The 26156-nt window shown below is 36.5% G+C and overlaps 1 non-coding gene across 1 annotated transcript; it reads left to right on the top strand.

The window, feature by feature from the left end:
* The first annotated feature begins 14229 nt into the window (after positions 1 to 14229).
* Positions 14230 to 14336, top strand: LOC139873952 (small nucleolar RNA R71). Its single transcript, XR_011767661.1, has one exon. It is a non-coding gene; the product is annotated as a small nucleolar RNA R71 (small nucleolar RNA).
* Positions 14337 to 26156: the final 11820 nt, after the last annotated feature.

Genomic DNA, 26156 nt, shown 5'->3' on the forward strand with positions numbered 1-26156 from the left:
GGAAAGGCAAATGTAGTAGCCGATGCCTTAAGTCGAAAAGAAAGAGTGGTGCCTCTTCGTGTCCGAGCTTTAAACATCACCATCCACACCAACCTTAATAGCCAAATTCGGGTAGCCCAAGATGAGGCTCTCAAGGATGAAAACGTTTTACACGAGCTCTTGAACATTCTCGTCTCTCGATTCGAAATTAGGGAGACCGGACTCCGATATTACGCCGGAAGGATTTGGGTGCCTAGATATGGGGACCTACGAAACCTTATTTTAGATGAAGCCCATAAGTCACGATACTCGATTCACCCCGGTGCCAATAAGATGTACCACCACCTTAAAGAACAATATTGGTGGCCAAACATCAAAAGGGACATAGCTACTTATGTTGCCAAGTGTTTGACATGTTCCAAAGTCAAAGTCGAACACCAATGACCGTCCGGGCTACTTCAACAACCCGAAATCCCGCAATGGAAGTGGGAAAGAATAACGATGAACTTCATCACCAAGTTTCCAAAGACAACGGGCGGTTATGATACCATTTGGGTTATTGTTGACTTTCTCACCAAATCTGCACACTTTCTCGCTATGAAAGAAACCGACAAAATGGAGAAACTTGCACAACTTTACATTAAGGAGATCGTAGCCCGACACGGTGTACCTTTATCGATTATCTCTGACCGAGATGGCCATTTTGTTTCTAGATTTTGGCGTACCTTGCAAGAAGCGTTGGGAGCGCGTTTAGACATGAGCACCGCATATCATCCTCAAACCGATGGACAAAGCGAACGCACAATTCAAACCTTAGAGGACATGTTACGGGCTTGTGTTGTCGATTTTGGAAAAGCTTGAGACAAGCACTTACCTCTCGCCGAGTTCTCTTACAATAATAGTTATCACGCGGGTATAAAAGCCGCATCTTTTGAAGCGTTATATGGTCGAAAATGTCATTCACCTCTTTGTTGAGCCAAGGTAGGCGACGTGCAAATCACCGGACCCAAACTCATTCACGAAACAACCGAGAAGATCGTACAAATCCGAGATAGGCTTCGGACGGCCCGGATACGTCAAAAGTGCTACACCGACAAAAGATGCAACGACCTCGAATTTCAAGTCGGTGACCGAGTAATGTTAAAAGTCGCACCTTGGAAAGGTGCAATCCGTTTTGGGAAACGCGGGAAGCTAAATCCGCGGTATATTGGTCCTTTCGAAATCTTGGAGCGTATTGGAACCGTTGCTTATCGTTTAGATCTTCCGCCTCAATTGAGCTCCGTTCATCCTACCTTCCATGTGTCTAACTTGAAAAAGTGTCTTGCCGAACCCGATATCGTCATCCCTCTCGAGGAACTTACTATTGATGACAAACTTCATTTTGTGGAGGAATCGGTTGAAATTGTGGACACCTCCGTCAAGACATTGAAACAAAGCCGAATTCCAATTGTTAAAGTCCGTTGGAACACCAAAAGAGGACCCGAGTTTACTTGGGAAAGGCAAGATAAAATGCAAAGGAAATACCCTCATCTATTCCCAGTTCCGGAAACGCAAGATCCCGAGGAAGAAACAATGACTACTACGCCTACTTAAATTTCGGGACGAAATTTCTTTTAAGGAGTAGGTAATGTAACATCCCACCTTTTTCCGTTTACTTTTCCGTTATTTATTTAAAGTCCGTTATATGATTATAACATCCTTCGTTAATACGCATTTTAAAAATATATCGTTTAGGTAATTCACGCACCCGCAACCGAACTCGAGGGACTAGTTTCGCTAAGGGAGCAAAGATGTGACTAGCTTTTGACTAGTCAACACCCACCTCCCCTTTCTTTTCCATTTTCATTTTCATTTTCTTTTCATACTTCCACATTTTCTTTCAATTCTCCATTTCAAAGATTTATCATCTAAATCAAATCGATCAAGCTTCAATCCAAACAAATTGTATATTTGGAATCCTTGCAACTTCCTCTTCGATTCCATACCAATTTCATTACATTTGGGTAACTTTCTAAAATCACTAGATTTTGTGTTCTTGATGTTTTTAACTTATAAAGTTGTTAGTTAGTGTCTATGGCTCAAGTCTAACATAAATATATGATTTATATGTTCGATCTCGTGGTTTTAGTGTAACTAGCATGAATATGAATAGTGTGTGTTTGATTTTGAGTTTTGGATGATTTAATGTTGTTGTTATGATAAAGTGCAAGTATTAAATGTGTTCCTAGTATCACTAGCTTCAATTTGATGTGTAGGTTGCTTTAGAAAACTTCATGAACTTGAATATTGATTTTGGTGAATTTGGGTTAGGGTTTGATGAATTTGAAATGGACTTTTGATGCTTTGAATAACATGAAATGTTATTTGTAAGTGTTAGGATGTATTGTATGCTTGATCACCTTTGAAACGGCATATCATTCATGTAAATTGGTTGTCGAATCATCGAATTTCATTTATGAACTTGAATGCATTTAATGAGGAGCTTTGAATGTGATTTTGGTTGTTGTAAAAGTAAATGTGATTGATGAAATGTATTTGTTGTTTTCCTTGACAAAATAACTTTCCGATGATATAAGATACATGCTTTGGTTGTTTGCGGGTCGTAAATGGTGATTGTTTGAGGTTAGGTTCATGCATAAAACTTAAAAACTGCCAGAATTCTCTGCACAGGTAATGGCGCGGCGCGCCATATGCCCGCGCGGCGCGCCAGAGTGGGCTGTCCAATTTGGTCAAATTATGAAAAATGTTTGTCATGCTACGGACCTCCGATTCACATGTAACTTGTTCTAACATGCTTATACATGATTAAAAACCTCAGAAAAATAGTTCGGGACCCGACCCGAACGTGTTGACTTTTTCGTTGACTTTGACCGACCAAAGTTTGACTTTTTTGTCAAACTTAACCAAATGATTGTGCAATCTTTCTAACTTGTTTCTATACTTGTATCTTGCATGAAACTTGGACAATTTGATTCACATGCTACATAATCGAGTCGTAACGAGCCATAGGACTAATTGAACATCTTTGACCTATCGCGTTTACCGTTATTGATACGACCAATTTGTTTAGGTCAAGACTAGCATTGTCCTTTGCACACGTTACTTTGTGAAGTACTTTTCATACGTGCACTCAAGGTGAGATCATAGTCCCATCTTTCAAACAACTTTTATGCTTTAAACTATGGGATGAGAAACATATACGTATCATGCTTTTACACTTTGAACACAAGTACGAAAATGAACATTCCATGTACGGGTTTGAACAAAAATCCTCAATTCAATTATCATTAGTTACACTTGCAGGGTGTAAACATGAGTTTATATTATGTGATCACATGGGCTTGACGAGCCTCATTCGGACGGTTCGCTACCGTTAGCGGATGAAATATATTTTCGGGTCTAGTGTATGTTCTAACACTACGCAAAGGGTGCAAAACAGTTAAGTTTGATAATTGGGTGCCCGCGAAACAAATAACAACTTTGGAATGCAAATGATTTTGATAATCATATTATATTAAATTTGTGGTTCAAATGCAATGTTTACTAAAACACCTATGATTTCACCAACGTTTTCGTTGACAGTATTCTATATGTTTTCTCAGGTCCTTGAACGCTACTTGATACATGCTTCCGCACTCTTTTTGATACTTGCTTGGATGTCGAGTATACATGCATAGTTGGAGCGTCTTTTGACAACTTTTAAATTGTGTCACATAGGTTTCATTCGTACGTTACACTTTGTAATGTAACTAGTCTTTGAACTACTTTTGTAAACTTGAAACATCCTTTTTACTTATGAAATGAATGCGACATATTTTGGTCAAATGTCATGTTAAAGACTTATGACCACGTAACGGGACCTAAGTAGTCGGTGCCGTCAAACATGATTTGGTCGGGCCGCTACAGATACCCTGAACCAACCAAATATCAAACATTGTCATCTTATCAACACCTTCTGTTCAGCGGAAAACCAATTTGGCAAAGAACCGTTGGATGCAACGAAGGGTGGGGCTTTTGAGTGCTCCCGGAACTTGATTTCTAGGGGTTAACTTTTCATAACTAATTTCGCTCCATGCTTGCTTTGGATCGAACTCATTTGGGTTGTAGGTTTCACACTTTGCCAAGTATTCAAAGGTAGAGGCGGGATCCGAATCGGTGTAGAGTCCTAAGCATTCTATGAATTGAGCCATGCTCATTTTCCATTCCATTCCGCCTAGCCTAAACCGAAGGTAGTTGCGAATCCAGGGGGAGATGACCTTGAAATAAATCCTAAGAGTTGCTAGGAACTCACAAGTTAACAACGGGTAAACGCTTTCTTTCATGTAAAGGAGCATCTTCCATGGGTGCTTAACCTTATTGTCACCTTCAACCATGAATGTCTCCCTAATTTGATAACCTAAACCCGCCAAATCAAAGTCAGTCCAATTGATGAACTTGGCCGGGATTACCGGCATGTGAATCCTATTAACCACTTTGAATTGAATTGTTTCATCCGACAAAAGCATTTGCAACCATTCATGGGCATCGGTGGGCTTTTCATTCGAAGTACTTCCCTGAAACATACTCAATCAAACAATGAATACACAAACAATGTAATGGCGTTAGCGTGACGTGGTTGAGTCACTTTCAAAAGCAATGGGGTAATATACCCCCTACATTTAATTCAAGATAAAAGGCTTCATAGAAAACAAATATGGTCAAAATTGCTCACATGCAAAAGTCAACTTTTAGTCAAAATTCAAAAGTCAAATTAAAATCAAGACTAGTAGCATGCAGAATCGTAAAGCAATTAGCCATAATACATTAATCATCATAAGAAGCTTAAGTCATAAAGTCACCCAATTTGGTCGGACAAAGTCAACATGTAAAAATCAAGAACCCTAATGCAAATTAAAGAGCATATAAGCATGAAAGTTTGAGTCTTTTTTATTTAAGCATGTTATAGAAGTATAATGCAACCAATTTCATCATTAAACTCTCAATTAATCACCAAATTCAAAAACCCCCAAATCAGGATGAACCCTAGAAATTCAAGATCTAAATTTGTTAAAGCAAACACATAAATCATGTTAGGAATCACAAGAATAGCTAGAATCTATCACCAATTTGTCATAATAATTATCAAATGTTCAGAGATCTAGCAACAAGTTAAAGTAAGAGCATAGCAGAATCATGCAATTAATTGAAGAAAAGTGCTAATGAAGCATAGATCTTACTTGACTCATGTTAAATGTTGATGAAAGTGCAAGAAATCTTCACAAAAGATGTTAAGTTGGAGCAAGAGTTTGAATTTTTGCAAGTTTAGCCGTTTTAGAGAGAGAGAAATGAAGTGGGTGAAAGAAAAATTTGAATTTAGTTGAGTTTAATCGACCTTTAAAGTGCCAAGTACTGGAACGCCGCTCTTGATGTAGGTGCGCCATACCTGGGCACAAAGAGCGCCGCTTTTCATGAATTAGAGCGCCACTTCTGGCTACTGATCAAAATTGATTAAAAATCACCACCAAAAGTGCCGCACCTGAAGAAGGTGCGTCGCTCCTGAGCTGCCAAAAGCGTCGCTCCTATACCTGGAGAAGTTTTCCATAATTCAAGTTCAATTCAACTCATTCACAAGCTATTTTTGAATTTTGCAGTTTTCCAAAATGCATGAAATGCAGCTAAATGCAAATGCAACTATCAAAACAAGAATATCATACAATCTTAAATGAAATGCAAACTAAAAATGAACATATAAATAGATGTGATAGTTTTTGATCACGGGTCCATCACTAGACCCATTTTGCCAAAAAGATGTTACTTGGAGTAAAGCTTGATGTCATCAAGCTCGAAAGCATTGACTTCATCATTGTAAATCTTTAACCTATGACCGTTTACCTTGAAGGTGTTCCCATTCCCATACAATTCTACATAGCCCGTATGGTGTGCTCTCTTTACCACATAAGGACCCGACTACCTAGACTTAAGTTTCCCCGGTGAGAATTTGAACCTTGAGTTAAAAACAAGCATTTTGTCGTTTGGGTGAAATTCCTTAGGACCTTTCAATCGGGCATCATGCCACTTCTTTGTTTTCTCCTTATATGACAACGAGTTCTCATATGCATCTAACCTTAGTTCCTCTAATTCATGCAGTTGCATGACTCGTTTCTATTTTGACTTGGTCAAATCTAGGTTAACCTCTTTTATTGCCCAAAATGCTTTATGTTCCACCTCAACCGGAAGGTGACAAGCTTTACCATACACTAGTCTAAACGGTGTCGTTCTTATGGGAGTCTTAAAAGCGGTTCTAAATGCCCACAATACGTCTTCTAACTTAGTGGTCCAAATCTTCGGGTTGTTTTGAACTGTCATCTCTAAAATCCTTTTCAAAGCTCGGTTAGTGTTTTCTACTTGACCACTAATTTGGGGATAGTAAGGAGTCGAGAACCTATGCACTACGCCATACTTTTCCATGACTTTCTCCATAATATGGTTCACGAAATGAGTTCCTCGATTCGATATCAATGCTTTTGGAACACCAAACCTAGCAAACAAGCTTTTTAAAAACTTCACTACAAATCTTGCATCATTCGTTGGCAAGGCTTTTGCCTCGGCCCATTTCGAAACATAATCAACCGCTACTAAAATGTAAAGGCATTTATTCGAGTTTGGAAATGGCCCCATGAAATCTAGGCCCCACACGTCGAATACCTCGCATATTTGAATCCCGGTTTGAGGCATTTCGTCCCTCTTTGAAATGGAACCGGACTTTTGACATGAATCACAACATTTTACTAAATCGTGGGCGTCTTTAAATATAGTGGGCCAATAGAAACCCGCATCAAACACCTTTTTTGCGGTGTGATTCGGTCCAAAGTGGCCACCCGTGGGCCCACTATGACAACTATTCAAAATATCACGGGCTTCTTGCCCATACACACACCTTCGGATCACTTGATCCGCCCCAATGCGAAACAAATCCGGGTCATCCCAAAAGTAATACCTAAGGTCATTGAAAAATTTCTTCTTTTGTTGATAAGAAAGACCTTTTCGCAAAACATTTGACGCTAAGTAGTTTGCAAAATCGGCAAACCATGGGATCTCATCTACTAACTCAATTCTCATTAAGTGTTCATCCGGGAAAGTGTCCCAAATTTTGGACTCATCTAAGGGTTGCAACCCGGGATTGTCTAACCTAGACAAATGATCGGCCGCCATATTCTCGGCCCCCTTTTTATCTTTAATCTCTATGTCAAACTCTTGCAAGAGAAGAACCCACCTAATCAACCTATGTTTTGAATCATGTTTTTGAAAAAGGTATCGCCACGCGGAATGGTCCATGTATACGACCGTTTTTGAAAGTACAAGGTAAGAACGAAATTTGTCAAAAGCAAACACTACCGCGAGAAGTTCTTTCTCGGTAGTAGTGTAGTTTAATTGTGCCCCGATCAACGTGTTACTTGCATAATAAATCAGTCGAAAATGTTGGTCAACTCTTTGACCAAGGACCGCCCCGAGCGCATAATCACTTGCGTCACACATCAATTCAAAGTCTTTATCCCAATCGGGCGAGATTAGAATTGGAGGGTTAATGAGTTTTTCCTTAAGCAAGTTAAAAGCCTCGATACAAGCATCATCAAACAAGAAAGTTTGGTCATTTTCTAGCAATTTGGTCATGGGTCGAGCGATTTTAGAAAAATCCTTTATAAATCGGCGGTAGAATCCCGCGTGTCCAAGAAAACTTCGGATTGCTTTGACATCTGAGGGTGTGGGTAAGTCTTATATGGCGGTGACCTTTGCTTTATCAACCTCGATTCCCGTTTTAGAAATTTTATGTCCCAAAACCACCACTTCGTTTACCATGAAATGGCATTTTTCCCAATTAAGCACTAAATTAGCCTCCTCACATCGTGTTAACATTTTGTCAAAGTTATGGAGACAATGGTCGAAAGAGTCTCCAAAAACCAAGAAGTCATCCATGAAAACCTCCAAGGAGTCCTCAATCATATCCGAGAAAATCGCAAGCATACACCTTTGGAACGTTCCCGGGGCGTTACACAACCCGAAGGGCATTCTGCGATATGTAAAGGTACCATATGTGTAATACCCGTAATTTTATTATATAAAAAAAAATTAAAAGTAGGTTTGAGATTTCCATTTAGAAAACAAATAGGTGGTGCATTTTTGTTGACTCAAGTGTTTATTTTAGGAGTAGATATACTAACTAATATGTTGAGAGCTCACAATTCTTGACTTGGGCCTTAAATTATATTTAAAAGATGCTGATAATAGTAGACCTATAAGGTTAAAAGCCATCACTCATAACAATCAAGTAAACCTTATATATATATATATATATATATATATATATATATATATATATATATATATATATATATATATATATATATATATATATATATATATATATATATATAACCTTCTGTACGTCCCTTACTATAAAGAAGGTGATAATAGGGAGTAATCACTAGGAACCGACATAAATATATAATCTGTATTTCGAAAGCTCTCTTCGTTCCAAGTAAATTGATACGCTATCAATTCATAAACAATACTCCGTAGTACGTAGACTTTATTTTCAGGTACGGATTCTTGTTTCGCAAACTAAATTAATATCGTTTTTAATTCCTATAATTCTTTCAGCGTTATTCGATTATAGATTTTTAAGTTGTGTTTTATATGCTTCAAATTTTGATTTATGTTTCTAAAATGATTATGTTATTTGTTCTTATATGTGGCAACAAGACTACAATTTATGGAACTATTTTTGTCGGTTATGATATGATTTTGATTTGTGTTGTTTCGAGCTATTACTCACATCTTTTGGTGGCACCGGGGATGTGACATTGTGGAATTTACGGATTTGTAGGATTTGTTGGATTCGGTAGGGTGAGTGGTTGTGTCATGCCTGCACACCATTTCACATTGTAGGGTGCACATTCGTAGGGTACATCGGGATCTGCAGGTCCTATGTACAAAATTGTCTGGCGGTTGTATGTTGGTCATGGGACTTAACATCAAACGTATGCGTTTTGTAGGAGCTCGATATGATACTTTTAAAACTATGAATTTGTCGGCTTTATACGGTTTGGTTTTGATTAATATGACGATATGAATTTTGAGATCTTATTTGAAAATATATTTTTGTGTCACAACTACGCATGTTTAAAGACAAGTATTTTCTTATACTATGTTCGTTATTTTATATCCGTTCACTGGGCAATTGGCTCAGCCGTAGTTTCTTTTTCCTTTCTTCTATTGCAGGTAACCAGGGTTGATTCGGGGACTGAGAGTGTGACTTAGAAGACCTTGAAGATTATGGTATAGAGATTATTTTTGTAACAACAATTATAGTTGTTTTTCGACTCATTAAATTATTTGTATTTTAAGACTAATTAGTATTAGTGTTTTGAATTATTAAGAATTAACACCGTACCAATTCCATGCCGAGTTGGGGTGTTACAGAAATGGTATCAGAGCTTAGGCTTCAATCCTGTAGAAACCAAATAGGTGTTGACCTGTGAGAGTGGTAGGGTTACCGTTCTGCCAATTTTCGGATACGTTCTCTTCTTTCTTTTTGACATATGTATTAGCGTTTTGATTTTCACTTGATTTTCTATAAACTCATCCACCACGCAACATCTCGAGAAGCAAGTCGCATCTTAACGTTTGAAGAACGAACCGTCGTAGAGCGCTTCAAATAAATAAATATACGGTATACACTTTTAGAGATTTTAAATGAAACCATGTAGTCACATGACACTATATGATTCCATATGAAGTATAACATCCCAACTATGTGTTGTCGTTTTGTTTTGTTAAAAAAAAGTCGGTTTCTATTTTTTCTAATCTTAGTGTTAGTAGAATAAAAACATGGCTAATTAGTAGGATACCCGAAATTTTTTTATATACGATATTGTTATAATCTTTAATTTCGAGGACGAAATTTCTTTAAGAGTGGTAGAGTTATAATACCCGTAATTTTATTATACAAAAAAAATTAAAAGCGGATTTGAGATTTCCATTTAGAAAACAAATAGGTGGTGTATTTTTGTTGACTCAAATGTTTATTTTAGGAGTAGATATACTAACTAATATGTTGAGAGCTCACAATTCTTGACTTGGGCCGTAAATTATATTTAAAAGATGCTGATAATAGTAGACCTATAAGGTTAAAACCCATTACTCATAACAATCAAGTAAACCTCACAATATATATATATATATATATATATATATATATATATATATATATATATATATATATATATATATATATATATATATATATATATATATATATAACCTTCTATACGTCCTTTACTATAAAGAAGGTGATAATAGGGAGTAATAACTAGGAACCTACATAAATATATAATCTGTATTTCGAAAGCTCTCTTCGTTCCAAGTAAATTGATACGCTATCAATTCATAAACAATACTCTGTAGTACGTAGACTAATTTTCAGGTACGGATTCTTGTTTCGCAAACTAAATTAATATCGTTTTTAATTCCTATAATTCTTTCAGCGTTATTCGATTATAGATTTTTAAGTTGTGTTTTATATGCTTCAAAATTTGATTAATGTTTCTAAAATGATTATGTTATTTGTTCTTATATGTGGCAACAAGACTACGATTTATGGAACTATTTTTGTCGGTTATGATATGATTTTGATTTATGTTGTTTCGAGGTATTACTCACATCTTTTGGGGGCACCGGGGATGTGACATTGTGGAATTTACAGATTTGTAGGATTTGTTGGATTCGGTAGGGTGAGTGGTTGTGTCGTGCCTGCACACCATTTAACATTGTAGGGTGCACATTCGTAGGGTACATCGGGATATGCAGGTCCTATGTACAAAATTGCCTGGCGGTTGTATGTTGGTCATGGGACTTAACATCAAACGTATGCGTTTTGTAGGAGCTCGATATGATACTTTTTAAAATTATGGATTTGTCGGATTTATACGGTTTGGTTTTGATTAATATGACGATATGAATTTTGAGATCTTATTTGAAAATATATTTTTGTGTCACAACTACGCATGTTTAAAGAAAAGTATTTTCTTATACTATGTTCATTATTTTATATCCGTTCACTGGGCAATTGGCTCAGCCGAAGTTTCTTTTTCCTTTCTTCTACGGCAGGTAACCAAGGTTGATTCGGGGACTGAGAGTGTGACTTAGAAGACCTTGAAGATTATGGTTTAGAGATTATTTTTGTAACGACAATTATTGTTGTTTTTCGACTCATTAAATTATTTGTATTTTAAGACTAATTAGTATTAGTGTTTTGAATTATTAAGAATTAACACCGTACTAATTCCATACCGAATTGGGGTGTTACAATATGGGCATGTAAAGGTCGTTTTTTCTTGGTCCATGGGGTCAAGGGGGATTTGGAAGTATCCCGAAAACCCGTCAAGAAAACAATATAATTCTTTTTCGCTTAAACACTCAATCATTTGATCGATGTACGGGAGAGGGAAATGATCCTTCCTAGTTGCGTCGTTTAAACGCCTATAGTCAATACACACACGCTATCCCGTGATGGTTCGGGTTGCGACAAGTTCATTTTGGTCGTTTACGATCACCGTGGTCCCACCCTTTTTGGGAACCACTTGGACGGGACTCATCCATGGTGAGTCCGAGATGGGGTAAATTAGGCCCGCGTCTAAAAATTTAATAACCTCCTTTTTCACAACATCCTTCATATTAGGGTTAAGTCTTCATTGTCGTTGGACAACTAGTTTGTAGTTCTCTTCCATGAGGATTTTGTGAGTGCAATATGATGGGTTTATCCCCGGGATATTCGTGGTTTTCCATGCAATTGCTTTATGGTGAGACTTGAGAAGTGAAACAAGCTTTGACTTTTGGTCAACGGTGAGTCTCTTAGAGATGATCACCGGTAGTTGACCCGATTCTTTTAGAAAAGCATACTCAAGATGCTCAGGGAGCTCTTTAAGCTCAAGAGTGGGAGGTTCTTCCCATGAGGATTTGATTCAAAATCTATCCTCATTAGGAATAGCCTCAAATGACTCTTCCCGAATTGTTTCACCTTCAAGCTCATTATCATCGACACTAACATTCATTAATTCATTAAAATCGGCATCTAAGTCCACAATATCACCTTCAAAAACTTGGTTAAATCCCGAAGTATCAACCCCCAAGAGCTTTTCAAGCTCTTCATCCACATAAAGGTCAATATCATCTAGGGCATAACACTCATCATCTTCGGTGTTGCTTGGTTGCTTCATAGCTTCCCGAATGTTTATGGTCACACGCTCATCGCCAACTCCAATGTTGAGTTGGTTGCGTTGTACTAAGATGATGGTGTCGGTGGTGGCAAGAAATGTTCTACCTAAGATGATGGCGACTTGAAGGTCCTCATTCATCTCCATGATAACAAAATCAACTGGGAACACCAAGGAGTCAATGCTAACCAAGATGTCCTCGGCGATTCCAATCGCGGTGTCAAACGAATGGTTGGCCAATCTTATACGAATTCGAGTTGGTTTGAGAGGTCCAAGGCCAAGTCTTTCATAAAGTGAGTGGGGCATTAAATTAATGCTTGCTCCCAAGTCGGCTAGTGCATTAAACACTTCTGATTTACCAAACTTGCATGGGAAAACAAATTTTCCCGGATCACCTAACTTTTTAGGGATTCTTGGCCTTGATGTAAGTATCTTGTTGCACTCCTTTTCAATAAAGAAGAATGTTTCCTCGTGATATTTACCCTTTTGAGAGATTAACTCTTTGATGAAGCGTCCATAATTGGGTATTCCTTTGAGTACATCGGTAATAGGCAAGTTGACCGAAACATTCTTCATCATATCTTGGAACTTTTTGTATTGAGCCGCCAACTTGTCCTTCCTTAAAGCTTTTAGATATGGAACCGGTCATGTAACCTTCAAAGGCTCTTTAACTTTATCCTTACCCTTGTCGTCTTTACCCTTTTCATCTTTACCCTTTGCATCATTACCATTGACCCCGGTTGCATCAACCTTTTCCTTACCGTTCTCATTACTAACCCCGATTTCTTCCTCAATGAAGCTTGGTAGTGGTTCTTGGGTGATAAAGGTTTGTGGTTGTGGTTCTTCAACTCCTTGAGTAGTTAGACCGCTTCGAGTGGTTATGGCATTGACGTTTTCATTTAAGTTTGGGTAGCTAGGGTTTTGGTTGTTGTTGCTTTCAATCGGAATGACCCTTGTAGTGTTGTTGTTGTTTTGGTTTTGTTGACGGTTATTGTTGTAAGTGTTTGGGTTAACTTGAGTTTTGGATGGCAAAGTAACTTGAGGTCTTTCGGCAACATAACTTGAAAGTCTCCCAACAGTGCTCTCTAAGGTTTGAAATGAGGTTTGTTGTTGCTTAAGTTATTGCTTCAAGAAATTGTTTTCCTTTAACAAAAATGCTTCGGTGGATTCTACCTTCTTAATGTAAGTTTGCATAAGCTCTTCTAAGCCTTTATAAGGTTGGGAAGGTTGGTTATTTTGTTGAGTTTGTTGGTTTTGATTGTAACCTTGGTTATTTTGGGGTTGACTATAACCTTGGTTTTGATAACTTTGGTTTCCTTGGTAATTTGGTTGGAATGATTGTTGTAAGATTGGTTGTTGTAATTTTGTTAGTTGTGGGATTGGAAGTTGTTTTGGCGGTTTTGGTTATAGTTGGAATTATAGCCTTGGTTTCAGTTTTGGTTGGAGAATTCGGGAGGTCTGTTGGATTGAGTGTTAAATGACACTTGCTTTTGGCTAGGGTTGTAGTAGCTATTGTTCGATTGAAAAGAGTTGTTGCCTTGGGTAGAAGTTCCTCCTCTTTGAAAGTTTTGGTTGCTCACAAAGTTCACATGAGCTTTCGAATTCATAGGAATGTCATCCAAGTCAATGTGAGTACATTGATTAACTTGGGGACAATTTGTGGTGAGGTGTGGTCCTTCACACCTTTGACAACCGACTTACATCGCCACTAGCGTTTGTTGTATCTTTTTCAATTCTTTCCCATATAATTGAAATTGGTTATTCAAGCTTGCCAAGGTAATTTGCCCATCTTCACTCTCCACTTGAGCCACATTCTTCCTTGCCAAATCTCTTGGTGAAGGTGCCCATTCATATGTATTAACCACGATATCCTCTAGTAACTTTCTGACCGCATTGGGTGAGTTGTACATAAACACTCCACCCCGAAGATGAATCAATATATTGCTTAGTTTGAAAATTTGTACCCCGGTAGAACGTATTGATATACTCCTTCTTGGTTAGACCATGCGGGGGGCAAGCTCTTAATAACTTCTTGAAATGCACCCACGCATCATACAAAGACTCATCTCCCTTTTGCGTGAACCCATTAATTTCCATTCTTAAACTATCCACCTTTGAAGGTGGGAAAAAGTGATGATAAATGCTTCATTCAAATCTTGAAAAGACCTAATCGAATTCGATGGCAAGTTCCTTAACCAAGCCTTAGCTTCTCCATCAAGCGTGAAGGGAATTGCCCTTAGCTTAAAAGCATCTTCAGTGACATCTTTGTTCTTGTAGATATCACAAATATCGTTAAAATATTGAATGTGATCAAAAGGGTTTCATCTATTATCCCGCGAAAAAGTCTATTCTTGAACATTGTGAAAAAGTTACCCTCGATCTTCCAATTATCCGCTTCAATTGGTGGTTTTGTGATAGCCGGAGGTACAACCGTTTGTGCCACCATTCTAACATTCCACATCGGAGTGTCATTTGGATCATTTGCAACTACTTCATTAACAATTGGTGGATTAACATGTGGATTACCCTCTCCTTCTCCGTCCATTTCTATCAAACAAAATGGCAAAACCTCAAAATTCTTCCTTAAATCTCGTTCTTCTCTACGTTTATAAACCCCGTGTATATGTTTTTCCCGGTCGGAAAATGGTTGTGTGAAATCTTGATCCTTGTGGGATCTTCTTCTCATACAACAATAGACCTAACCTTCAAAGACAACACAAACACAATTGATTATCCAATACAAAATAATAAATAAAAGACAATAAAAGTAACTTTTGTAAGGACGAATCCTTACAAAAGGATCGAATAACTAAAAGCTTAAACCAAATACACAACCTAACTTAGCTAACCGCTCCCCGGCAGCAGCGCCAAGAAAGTGTGATGCGGCATGGATATACCATACATAACTCCCTAAATTTATACAAGATTCAAATATCACAAAAAGCACGCACAATCTATCGAGCACTTAAAACCCGGTTGCTATAGTACTTAATGCAAGTATTCTTATCAAGTTCGTCCCGAGAGAGCGGTGTAGATTATGTATTTGAAACTAATAGTTATCCTAGGGGTTTTGTTTGATTGGGGGGTTTGCGAGAGATTTTGACTAATCAACTAACTTTGCAATAAACAAACTAAAACTTAACAAGTAACAAGTAATTAAGAAATGAGAAGTAATCAATATGATGGAGAGTGTTCACTTATCTAATCCTCTTTATGCTTAGATGGCCCTTGTTTTCCCCAAATTGTTATCACTTAAGTTGTTTGAACTAGTAGATATTCTTAATTCAATTTTACCTTGCAAATTCACATAAGCTTAGTAACACAAGATCAAGCAATGTATGAGTTGATTATTGAGATTATGCCCGGGTTAAAATCACTTAAAACCCTTTAACCATCAAAGTCACCTAAGATAGTCAAACACCACTATGATGAACAAAGGTCAATTGAAAACCAACTTAGGCTAGAAACACAATCACTTGAAATTCCTATTCTAGTTGTCTAGATCACCAAAGGTGTTGAAGCATAAATTGATTCACTACCAAAATCACTTAAAGAGCTACTCAATTCATGTAATCAAAGTAAAACCAATATCAAACATAGCAATGGACCTCATGGCTAACTCAATACCACTAGCTTATGTATTTTCATTCAAAACAACTTTCATTCAATAGATTAAGGGCACATCTCATGCATTAAAGATTCATAGATAAGCAAACACAAGAGATTTAGCTACTCATAGCAAAGATTACACTAGCAACAATCATAAAAGCATCAATAGACATCATCTTGAGTGATTACAAGCTAAGATTAAAAGATAAATGAAGATAAAGTAAAGATTACAACTATTTGATTGAAAATATGAAAGAGTAAAGTTAAGATTACAACCCAATTTGATAACAAAAGAAAGATTTAGCACTAACGAAGATGAAACTTAAGCTTGCTTCCTCCAAATCACCTTACAACTCTAATGGATGATGAAATTAGGGTTTTGTGTGTGAAATTCGGAGTAAAAACTGCAGCTCTCTTGCCAAATGACCTATCTTATTCTATTTATAGTGGTGAGGAAAGTGGGCTGAATCAGCGTCAGGAGCGCCGCTTTTAGAATAGGTGCGGTGCTCTTGGCATCAACCTGGTGCGGCGCTGTTGGATTTGGTGCGGCGCTTTAAGCCAGTAGGAACGACGCTTCTGCCTATGAAGAGCGATGCTTCTGCTCACTATGAAGAAATTGAGACAAAACGTTGGTAATTGCGCCACTTCTATGTCAATTACGGCGCTCTGGGCTATGAGGAGCGATGCTCCTTAGTCAGGAGCGGCGCTTTTGATGCTGTTTCCTGCACTTGTCATTTTCTTTGCACTTTTTGAACGTTTCTTGGTCAATTTTACACCAAGTTAGGCATTTTGCCTTGAGTGGACACTTTGGCACAGGAAAACAACTTTTAAGCCCCAACGATCATCAAAACCGAATAAAATGAGGTCGATATTGCGTAATAAATATATCTAAATGGAGCAATATCAGGTCAATAGCATTTTTGTTATCACAACATATGGGTATTTCGGATTAGATGATACCGTAATCGAGGAATGTTTGCTTCATCCATAACACTTGTGCGCATGCTCTTCCCATGGCTACATATTCGGCTTCATTGATAGACAATGAAACGAACATTTGCTTCTTTGAGAACCATGACGTTAAGCAAAGCCCCACGAACACACATACTCCACTTGTGCTCTTTCTATCAATCACTGATCCACCATGATCGGAATCCGCAAAGCACATAATATCAACCCCGGTAAACTTTGGATACCATAACCCAAGATGCATTGTTCCCTTTAATTATCTAAAGATCCTTTTAACAGCCTCTACGTGCGTCGTCTTTGGTTTTTCTTGAAATCTTGCACATAAGCACACGCTAAACATGATGTCGGGCCGACTTGCCGTTAAATAAAGAAGGGATCCAATCATTCCCCTATATTTAGTACTATCGAATGGTTCTCCTTCTCCTTCCAAAGTAAGTTTCATATTTGTTGCCATCGGAGTCGCCATTGGTTTTGAGTTCTCCATTCCGAATTTCTTGATCATTTCATGAACGTATTTTTGTTGATTGATGAATGTTCCATCTTCTAGTTGCTTGATTTGTAGTCCGAGAAAGAACTTGAGTTCACCCATCATGCTCATTTCAAACTCATCATGCATTAACTTAGAAAACTCATTGCTAAGAGATTCGTTAGTAGACCTAAATACAATATCATCAACATATATTTGAACTATGACTAAATCCTTTTCATGTCTTTTGATAAAGAGTGTATTATCAATTTTTCCCATTTCAAACCCATTATTTATTAAGAAGGTTCTAAGTCTTTCATACCATGCTCTAAGGGCTTGTTTAAGTCCATAGAGAGCCTTTTAAAGTTTATAAACATGATAAGGGTTTTTTGAAATCTTTCAAACCCCGGAGGTTGTGATACATAAACTTCTTCATTTATGACACCATTTAGAAAGGAACTTTTGACATCCATTTGATAAAGTTTGAAATTATTAGCACATGCATATGCAAGAAGTATTCTTATTGACTCTAGCCTAGCGACGGGAGCAAATGTTTCATCATAATCAATTCCCTCTTGTTGGCTATATCCTTGTGCAACTAGTTTAGCTTTATTTCTAACTACTTTTCCATCTTCATCTAGTTTATTTCTATAGACTCATTTTGTACCTATGATGTTGCTCTCACTCGGTAAAGGAACCAAATCCCATACATCACTCCTTTGGAATTGATTTAATTCCTCTTGCATAGCTTCTATCCAACTTTCATCTAATAGAGCTTCCTTAATATTTTAGGGTCCTATTTGGGAGATAAAAGCATAGTTGGCAATTAGGTTAAATGCTTGTGACCTAGTGGTTCTAGTGTTGATGTCTCATATGACTTGGTCTATGGGATGATCCTTTATATGTTTAATATCTATTGAGGATGCTAAGTTATCCTTACTTGCTTTCAAATGAGATCCGTCCTCATTTGTGTCATTGAACTCGATTTGAGTTGGCATTATTTCTATAGCATCTTGTTCGATCACATCATCATCCTCTAAAGGTTTAGTCTTAGGTGGTGGAGGAGTTTCATCAAATGTGATATCTAGGGATTCTTCTATGACATTTGTGTATTTATTTAGAACCCTATATGCCTTACTTTCTAACGAATATCCTAAGAAAACCCCTTCGTAAGCTTTAGGCTCAAACTTTGTAAGATATTCTTTTTTGTTTAAGATAAAACATTTGCACCCGAATACTGTAAGATGACTTACGGTTGGTTTTCTACCATTTAAAATTTCATAAGGTGTGATGTGCAAAACGTGGTATATGAATTGTTGTATGAAATAGTATGGAAAAATACCGATTAAAGATTTTTACACACTAACGGGCAGTGTACTCGATCGTGTAGTAGTATAAATAATGGTTTAGTTTCGTGTATCATTCCAAGGACAGTTGGATTAGTCAAACTATAATTAGAAACTATATTATGATTAACTAAGTAAATGACACTTAAATGTACAAGATATTATGTTTTTGCGGCTATTTAACGATTTAGCCAAATCAGAAGAGATTAAACGTAAAAACAATATTTTTGGTCTTTTAAGTTTATATAATGAAAACAAGTGCAAAGGAAGCAAATAAGATAGTTTGATTAAGATCAAAGATACGAAATGTTCATCTAGATATTTTACCCTCGGTATTGGATATAAGTTATATTGTTAAGACCCGATTGAATGAATATGTGTGTAAGTTACCTAATAGATTTACCAAGAGTTCTCTTTAGTAAACACGCAAACTCGATTACAAGATCAAGGGTTCCCTTTTCTCTATAGTTCTCGTGTTTGTAACCAAATAACTATGATATATATGCTAATCACCCAAATCGACTTGCCAAGAGTTCTCTTTAGCAAGTACTCAAACTAGAATTACTAAGTAGAGGGTTCCCTATCACCTAGACCTTTTCGTTTGTCACTAGTTGATTAGCTAGATCAAAGACTTGAATACTAATTGTCTTTTGCGTTCGCTCTACACAATTCATCCCTATATCGTCTAATCGTTTGGATCTAATTTACCCCATTGGTCCGGTTTAGTAAACAATCAATCTAAGACAAGTTGATTGTAAATCAATATGATACATCAATAAGAGTTCTCTTTATCAACAACATATCAATTAACTAGATACAAATAATTTAACATCAATAAGCATGGTTCTTTAATTCAAGCTTTAATCTATCACACATGATACATTCAATCAATAAGATTACATCCAATACCTCAGTTATTAATCTAGACAAACATTATAGAGTTTAGCCAACAATCATATTAACAAACAAAATAGCAATCAATTGATAAGTAGAATTCATTGTTAAGAACAAGAAATCAACCTAATAGAGAATGAATCTTGGATGGAGAAGGATTGGTTTCTTGATTCTTGGATGTTAGATCACTTGCAAGAGTTTGGAGTTCTCCAAAAATGCTCCTAAAATCGTCTTCTAACGCCTCTGGTTCGTATATCCTCGTATCTGATCGTATCTCCCTTTTTTTAAAGTAGTAAAAGTTGGTCAAAAAGCAAAAGTAGGCTGAAACCTACTTTTGGACGGCGTCCAGAGTTCTGGACGGCGTCCAGTTGTAAAGGCCTGGACAGCGTCTAGATTTCTAGACGGCGTCCAGTTGTGAAGGACTGGACGGCGTCCAGTTGAGCTGAATTTTACTGTCTCATTTTTTCCAAATCTCCCTTCATTTGGACGGAGTCCAAATCATTTTGGACGGCGTCTAACATATCTGCAGCCTCGTTTTATCATTTTAGAGCGCTAATTTGACCATAACTTGTATCGGAATCAACTATGATGAAATCACAACTTATAGAACGGTCATAATTCACCAAAACTCTTTATAAACCACTTTCTGATACACTTTACATAACTTTATGTATTACTTGTAGAAACCGCCTTAACTATCCTTGATTCGAGAGTATTTCACACGATATTGCGAGATATATATATGATGTATTTGAGCAATATCAAAACACCCCACACTTAAACCTTGCTTGTCCTCAAGCAATTCATTCTTACAAAGTAGAAAACTATCAAACACACTTACACAATATAGAGTACACACATCACACAAGTCACGCGAAACACATGAAACACACACGTTTATTTGAAACGCAAACTCACTCTATATGAAACACACACTTTAAGTATAACACACATTTATTGTAATCACATTCACGCTATATACACAATGAGAAAACACGCACACATTTTTGGGAGTTTAGAGCCAAGTATCCGAAAATTTTTGATCCTACAAAAATCAGGATCTTATGAAAACGTTTTATGTTTTTGAAAATATAATGCTAGTTTTTACACTAGGCACGTTTTCCAATTTTTGTTAGATTTTCTGAATTTTGGAAAATGAGTGCGGGTTTCCCGCTATTGGTCAAGCCAATCTCTCCCACAGTACCTAACATCGCTAGATGTTGATAAGAAAATAATGCGTTTAGGAGGATACACATTACGTCCGGATATCATTGATAATCATGAGGTAATCATCTAATCCGTTAAGTCAACCATAAAGATTGAGGTTCATCAGGCTTAAAAGCTGATATCTTACCTTTCCGGAGGTTATCCACTGGGAATCTGATCAATCACTGACATTTTGTGTATCATGGTGCGCTTCCCATTTGGCCAGCAAATCTCCCTCATTGAGATAAGCTTTGACTACCAGTTTCCCTGTTTGACGTTGAGGCCTGGTAGATTTCCAGTCTATTTTAGCAATGACAATTTAAGATTTTTCGTCACCCTACAACTGGTCTGGACTACAACTTCTGAAACAAATCAGCAAGTGTGTCGTTCGAAAGACTTTACTTCCTTGAGGATGAAATGGATACATCCTATGGGTAATAATAAAGTGGTCGGACAAAATATTGTCCTTGTTAGGAGAAACAATGAGGATCGTCCTGTTTTAGATTTCGATCTGGCGCGAGGTCCGGTTTCCGACCACGCTATGCAATCACCGCTCTCTCACGGTTTACACTCGTTTTGGTACAAGTGACCTACAATTTAGCTTTACTAAACTAATAGGATTTTCATTCAAATAATTGAATGATAGTACAACTTCAAAGACTATTAATAATTTAAAACATAACTCAACATTTCTTTTCTAGTTTTAGAACACAATGTATGAAAAATGGTTTTTAGACAATTTTCGTTTCTAAGGCTATCTGAAAATTTTAAAATTTTGATCATAAATGCCTTAATTTTTGTAAAACGAATTCCCGATAAATTTCTATCTTCCACCCCACACTTGAGATCATGCAAGGCTCTCATTGCATGAAATCAGAAAAAGGATTAAATTTAGAGGGCAAAGTGATAGGGTGATTGTAGAAATTTTCAAATTTTTAACCTGTAAATCGTGGAACATGTAGACGAATGCCGCTGAACTTACTGCCAGCATAAGAGCATCGTCCATTCTTCAATTATCAACATACATACATCATAATATCAAATGTTGCTGAACTTAATGCCAGTCTTTGAAGTTCAACCACGCTGCACAAAATAACAAACCACACAAATAATAATAAAAATAACGGTATTTCCACAACCACAACCATTATTAAACCACACAATTAGTTTAAAAATACAAACGAATATTGTTTCAATACACACTATAACAAATAAATAGATTGTTTGAAAATGTAACAAAAGGATCATAGACTCGCAGGCCTTCAGTTATCGTAAGGCCAAAAGTAATTTTCTGAGCCATCTCTGCTTCGGCGTCCCTGCGGGTATTCCTACTCAAATTGGTTCCTAGCATCCTGCATCGCATTGTTATTATTATTTTAGAGCGCTAATTTGACCATAACTTGTATCGAAATCAACTATGATGAAATCACAACTTATAGAACGGTCATAATTCACCAAAACTCTTTATAAACCACTTTCCGATACACTTTACATAACTTTATGTATTACTTGTAGAAACCGCCTTAACTATCCTTGATTCGAGAGTATTTCACACGATATTGCGAGATATATATATGATGTATTTGAGCAATATCAAGGTGTTTTATCCATTGATGGCCTAATTAAGACTGTATTTTGAATGTAGGTGGAGGTGGCAACGGCTTCACTTCAAAACTTTTGAGGTATTGATTGTTCATTTAACATAGTTCGACTCATTTCTTGAAGAGTTCGGTTTTTCCTTTCAAAAATCCCATTGGATTGAGGTGTGCGAGGAGCCGAGAAATTATGAGTGACACCATTTAAATCACAAAAGACTCCAAATTAAGTATCATTATCAAATTCTCTACCATGATCCGTTCTTATTGTTACTATAGTACAACCAAGCAAATTTTGTATCTTAGTAGCAATAATTATAAATCTTTCACATGCTTCATTTTTATGCTTTAGAAATAGTATCCATGTATATCTTGAAAAGTCATCTACTATTACTAAAGTATAAAAATTTCCTCCATAACTTTGAACGGCCGATGGCCCAAATAAGTCCATGTGCAAAAGTTCTAGACATCTTTTAGTAGAAATAAAATTCTTAGGTTTATGACTTGCATGAACTTGTTTTCCTACTTTGCATGCATCACAAAAGTGGCTTTCGTATTTTAATTTAGGCAAGTCTCTAACTATGTCCTTTGAGGATATGTTATGAATTAGTTTCATGTTAGCATGCCCTAGTCTCCTATGCCACAATGTAGTAGTATCATGTATAGAAGTGAGACAAATATCTACATGCTTAAAATCATCCAATTTGCATGTATAAATACCTCTCTTCCTAACTCTATTTATGACACTTTTACCATCTTTTATTATGTGTGATGAATTTTTAGTAAATGTCATATTATATCCTTTGTCACATATTCTTCCTACACTTAGCAAGTTAAAACTTAAGTTTTTAATGTGTAACACATTATCAAGTGTAATCTTTTGATTAGTAATGTTACCTTTACCGACGATTTTTCCTTTCACATCGCCACCAAAGATTACATCACCTCCATTGTGCTCCGAATACTTTGTGAAGAATTCTTTGTTGCCCGTCATGTGTGTTGTACATCCGCTATCAATTATCCATTCTTCATTTTGTACAACACCATTGAGACAAACCTATATTTGATTAATCAATAACTTTGGTAGCCAATGTTTGTTGGGTCCGGGATGATTAGCATTAAAGACTCCTACTCTAACCCATTTCTTAGCAATCTTAATTTTGTTGTTCTTTTTAGTTTCGACCCTTTTTCTTTTAAAGTTTTGATTAATCATTTTTCATGAAGAATTTTTTACAAATGATTTGATTTCTTTTCCTATTGTCTTAACTTGATTAGTCATGAAAGCCTTTGGTTTTGGTGTTTCTAATACTTGAGGTCTAACAAACACTATTGGCTTAAGTTTGGATGATTTTGTCTCAAAAGTATTTTCCTTGTATCCTAGCCCTTGTTTGTCATTTGTTGACTTTTGAATACTTAAAATGTTTTCTAACACTTTACTACTTCCGTCATATTTTGAAAACTTAATTTTATTTTCAAGTAGTTTGTTACTTTTGTTCAAGGCATAGTTTTCATGTTTTAAGTCATCACATGTAAGACATTCTTGTGAGTTAGATATTCTTTCTTTAAGTTGTAAGATTTCTAACTTAAGCAAGTTATTCTCTTCCTTTAGACTTGTGTTTTTGTCACTTACTTTACTACTCAAGATACATAATTTAGCAAAGTTGTCAATACTAAACTCAAAGGAATTTCGAAGTACCTCATTGTCGGTTTATCCGACTTGTGATCCCTTGTCATCATCACTTGGTATGTCAATGGCCATGAGACACGTTTCCTTTCCATCTTCTTGAGCGTCGTTTTCTTCATCATCCCATGCACCTCCAAGAAAAGCCTTTTCATTCTTTCTTTTAGGACATTCACTTATTAAGTGATTTGGATCACCACACCCAAAACATTTTCGTACAAACTTTTTCTTGGGATCGAATGGCGTCTTCCTTTGTTCTATCGGAGGGCGAACATGATTTCTCCGCCTTCGATAGAATTTCTTAAATGAGCGAACAATAAATGCGAGTTGCTCATCATCATTGAGAATATCATCATCGTCATCATCATGAATCTTAGCCTTTAGAGCGATTGACTTGTTCTTTTCTCTCTTGGATTTTTCTAACTCATCATCTTTATCTAGGATAACCTCATGTACTTTGAGATTTCCAATGAGTTCATCTAGAGTTAGTTTTTCCGCATTCTTTGATTCGTCAATTGCCGTCACCTTTGGTCTCCATCTTGATGGTATAGCCCTTAAGAACTTACGAACATATTGCTTATCCGTGTAGATTTTACCTAGAGCTTTCAAACTTGAACAAATATTGTTAAATCTAGTGTAGGCATAGCATTATTAGAGAACAAACATTTCAAATCACACTATATCAAGTTCAAGTTCAACAAAACTCAAAGCAAATTTTGAAAAATCGACTAAGTAACTATTCACCCCCTCCCTCCCCCCCTCCCCCCCTCTAGTTACTTACAAGTGGTATCCGAGCGGTTGCTCTAAACGTTTGGTCAAAAATTACTAATTCAAAATAAAGACTAATTTTTTCAAATCTTAGAGTTTAAGATCATGGAACAAAAATTTGAGAACTTGAACTATAGTGAAGGATGTTCCATGCAAAGGCCTCCACATCTTGAGAGTGAAGGATTTTGCTATTGAAAGCATCGATCTGAAACATATGTCCGTTTCAAAGATATAGACTATTAGAACATTATTACTAAAGGTGGCCATGTTCCATTTAAGTTTAGTGATGATAAGAAAACTAAAATATATATACCCGAAGAAGAATGGACTAAGGAACATAATATAGAAGTAGGCAAAAACTATGAAGCTAAGATGACCATTTTTAATGCATTGCCTAGGAAAGAATATGAGAGAGTTTTTATGATGGGTAGTGCTAAGGAAATTTGGGATAGTATCATGGTTACTCATCACGGAAACCCACAAGTCATAGAAAATAAAGTAGAATTGCTTATAACTAAATATGAACAATTTGCTATTGAAGATTATCGGGAAGATGTTAACTAATCTTCCTTAATCCAATCCTTAATTCTACGAATTGAGATTTTTCTTCACTATGATACTCCAAATTCGGTGGAGTGTCCGAATACAACACTAGTACCTCGATAAGCCGCACCTTGTGAACTCTTACGTCCCTTTGAAGACTTCACAAACACCTATAGCTCTTACCACAAGATCCTAATGAACTATCCTAGTGAAAACACAACTATCCTCTAGATCCCTTTAAGAAGATAGTTTACAAGTAAACTTACAACTTTAAGCTTACAAGTACTCTTGCTAGAATCACTCCAAAAGATTACAAATTAATTATAAGAATGATATCAGTAAGTATGAGAAAATATGAGTGCAAGAGGTGAGTCTTCAAATGCTTCAAGACTTGGCTTTTATAGGAAAGAGAAATCTTCCTAGAAGCTATACGGTTCACTGCACGGTCGACCGTGTACCTCTGACATCTGATTCTTATGGTCGTTTTTGTCCTTTAAAATTTGTCAATTTCCCTTGTTGAATAGCTGCAACTAAAGGTCAATTACTTCTGAAATTATCGTTACCCTTTATGTTTTGGACATAAGCTTGAAAGTTGACTTGTCCATTAAAGAAGAAAGTCTTCAATCTTTGACCATTTGTCATTGATTATCAAAAGTGGTAATTGCAGATTTTTGTCTCTTGACAAACCATTATCTTCCAAAAGCTTCATCAACCTTTCTTAATCACTTGTCATTTAGCTTATGGGAGTTTCTTGCCTTTTAGAACATTGTTACAACTTAAATGAACTAGTTTTGGATCTAGTTTGAACATAATGGATCTTGTTACAACTTGACTAGACTGGAACTAATT

The sequence above is a fragment of the Rutidosis leptorrhynchoides genome, chromosome 10, assembly GCF_046630445.1.
Source record: "Rutidosis leptorrhynchoides isolate AG116_Rl617_1_P2 chromosome 10, CSIRO_AGI_Rlap_v1, whole genome shotgun sequence".
Classification (NCBI taxonomy): domain Eukaryota; kingdom Viridiplantae; phylum Streptophyta; class Magnoliopsida; order Asterales; family Asteraceae; genus Rutidosis; species Rutidosis leptorrhynchoides.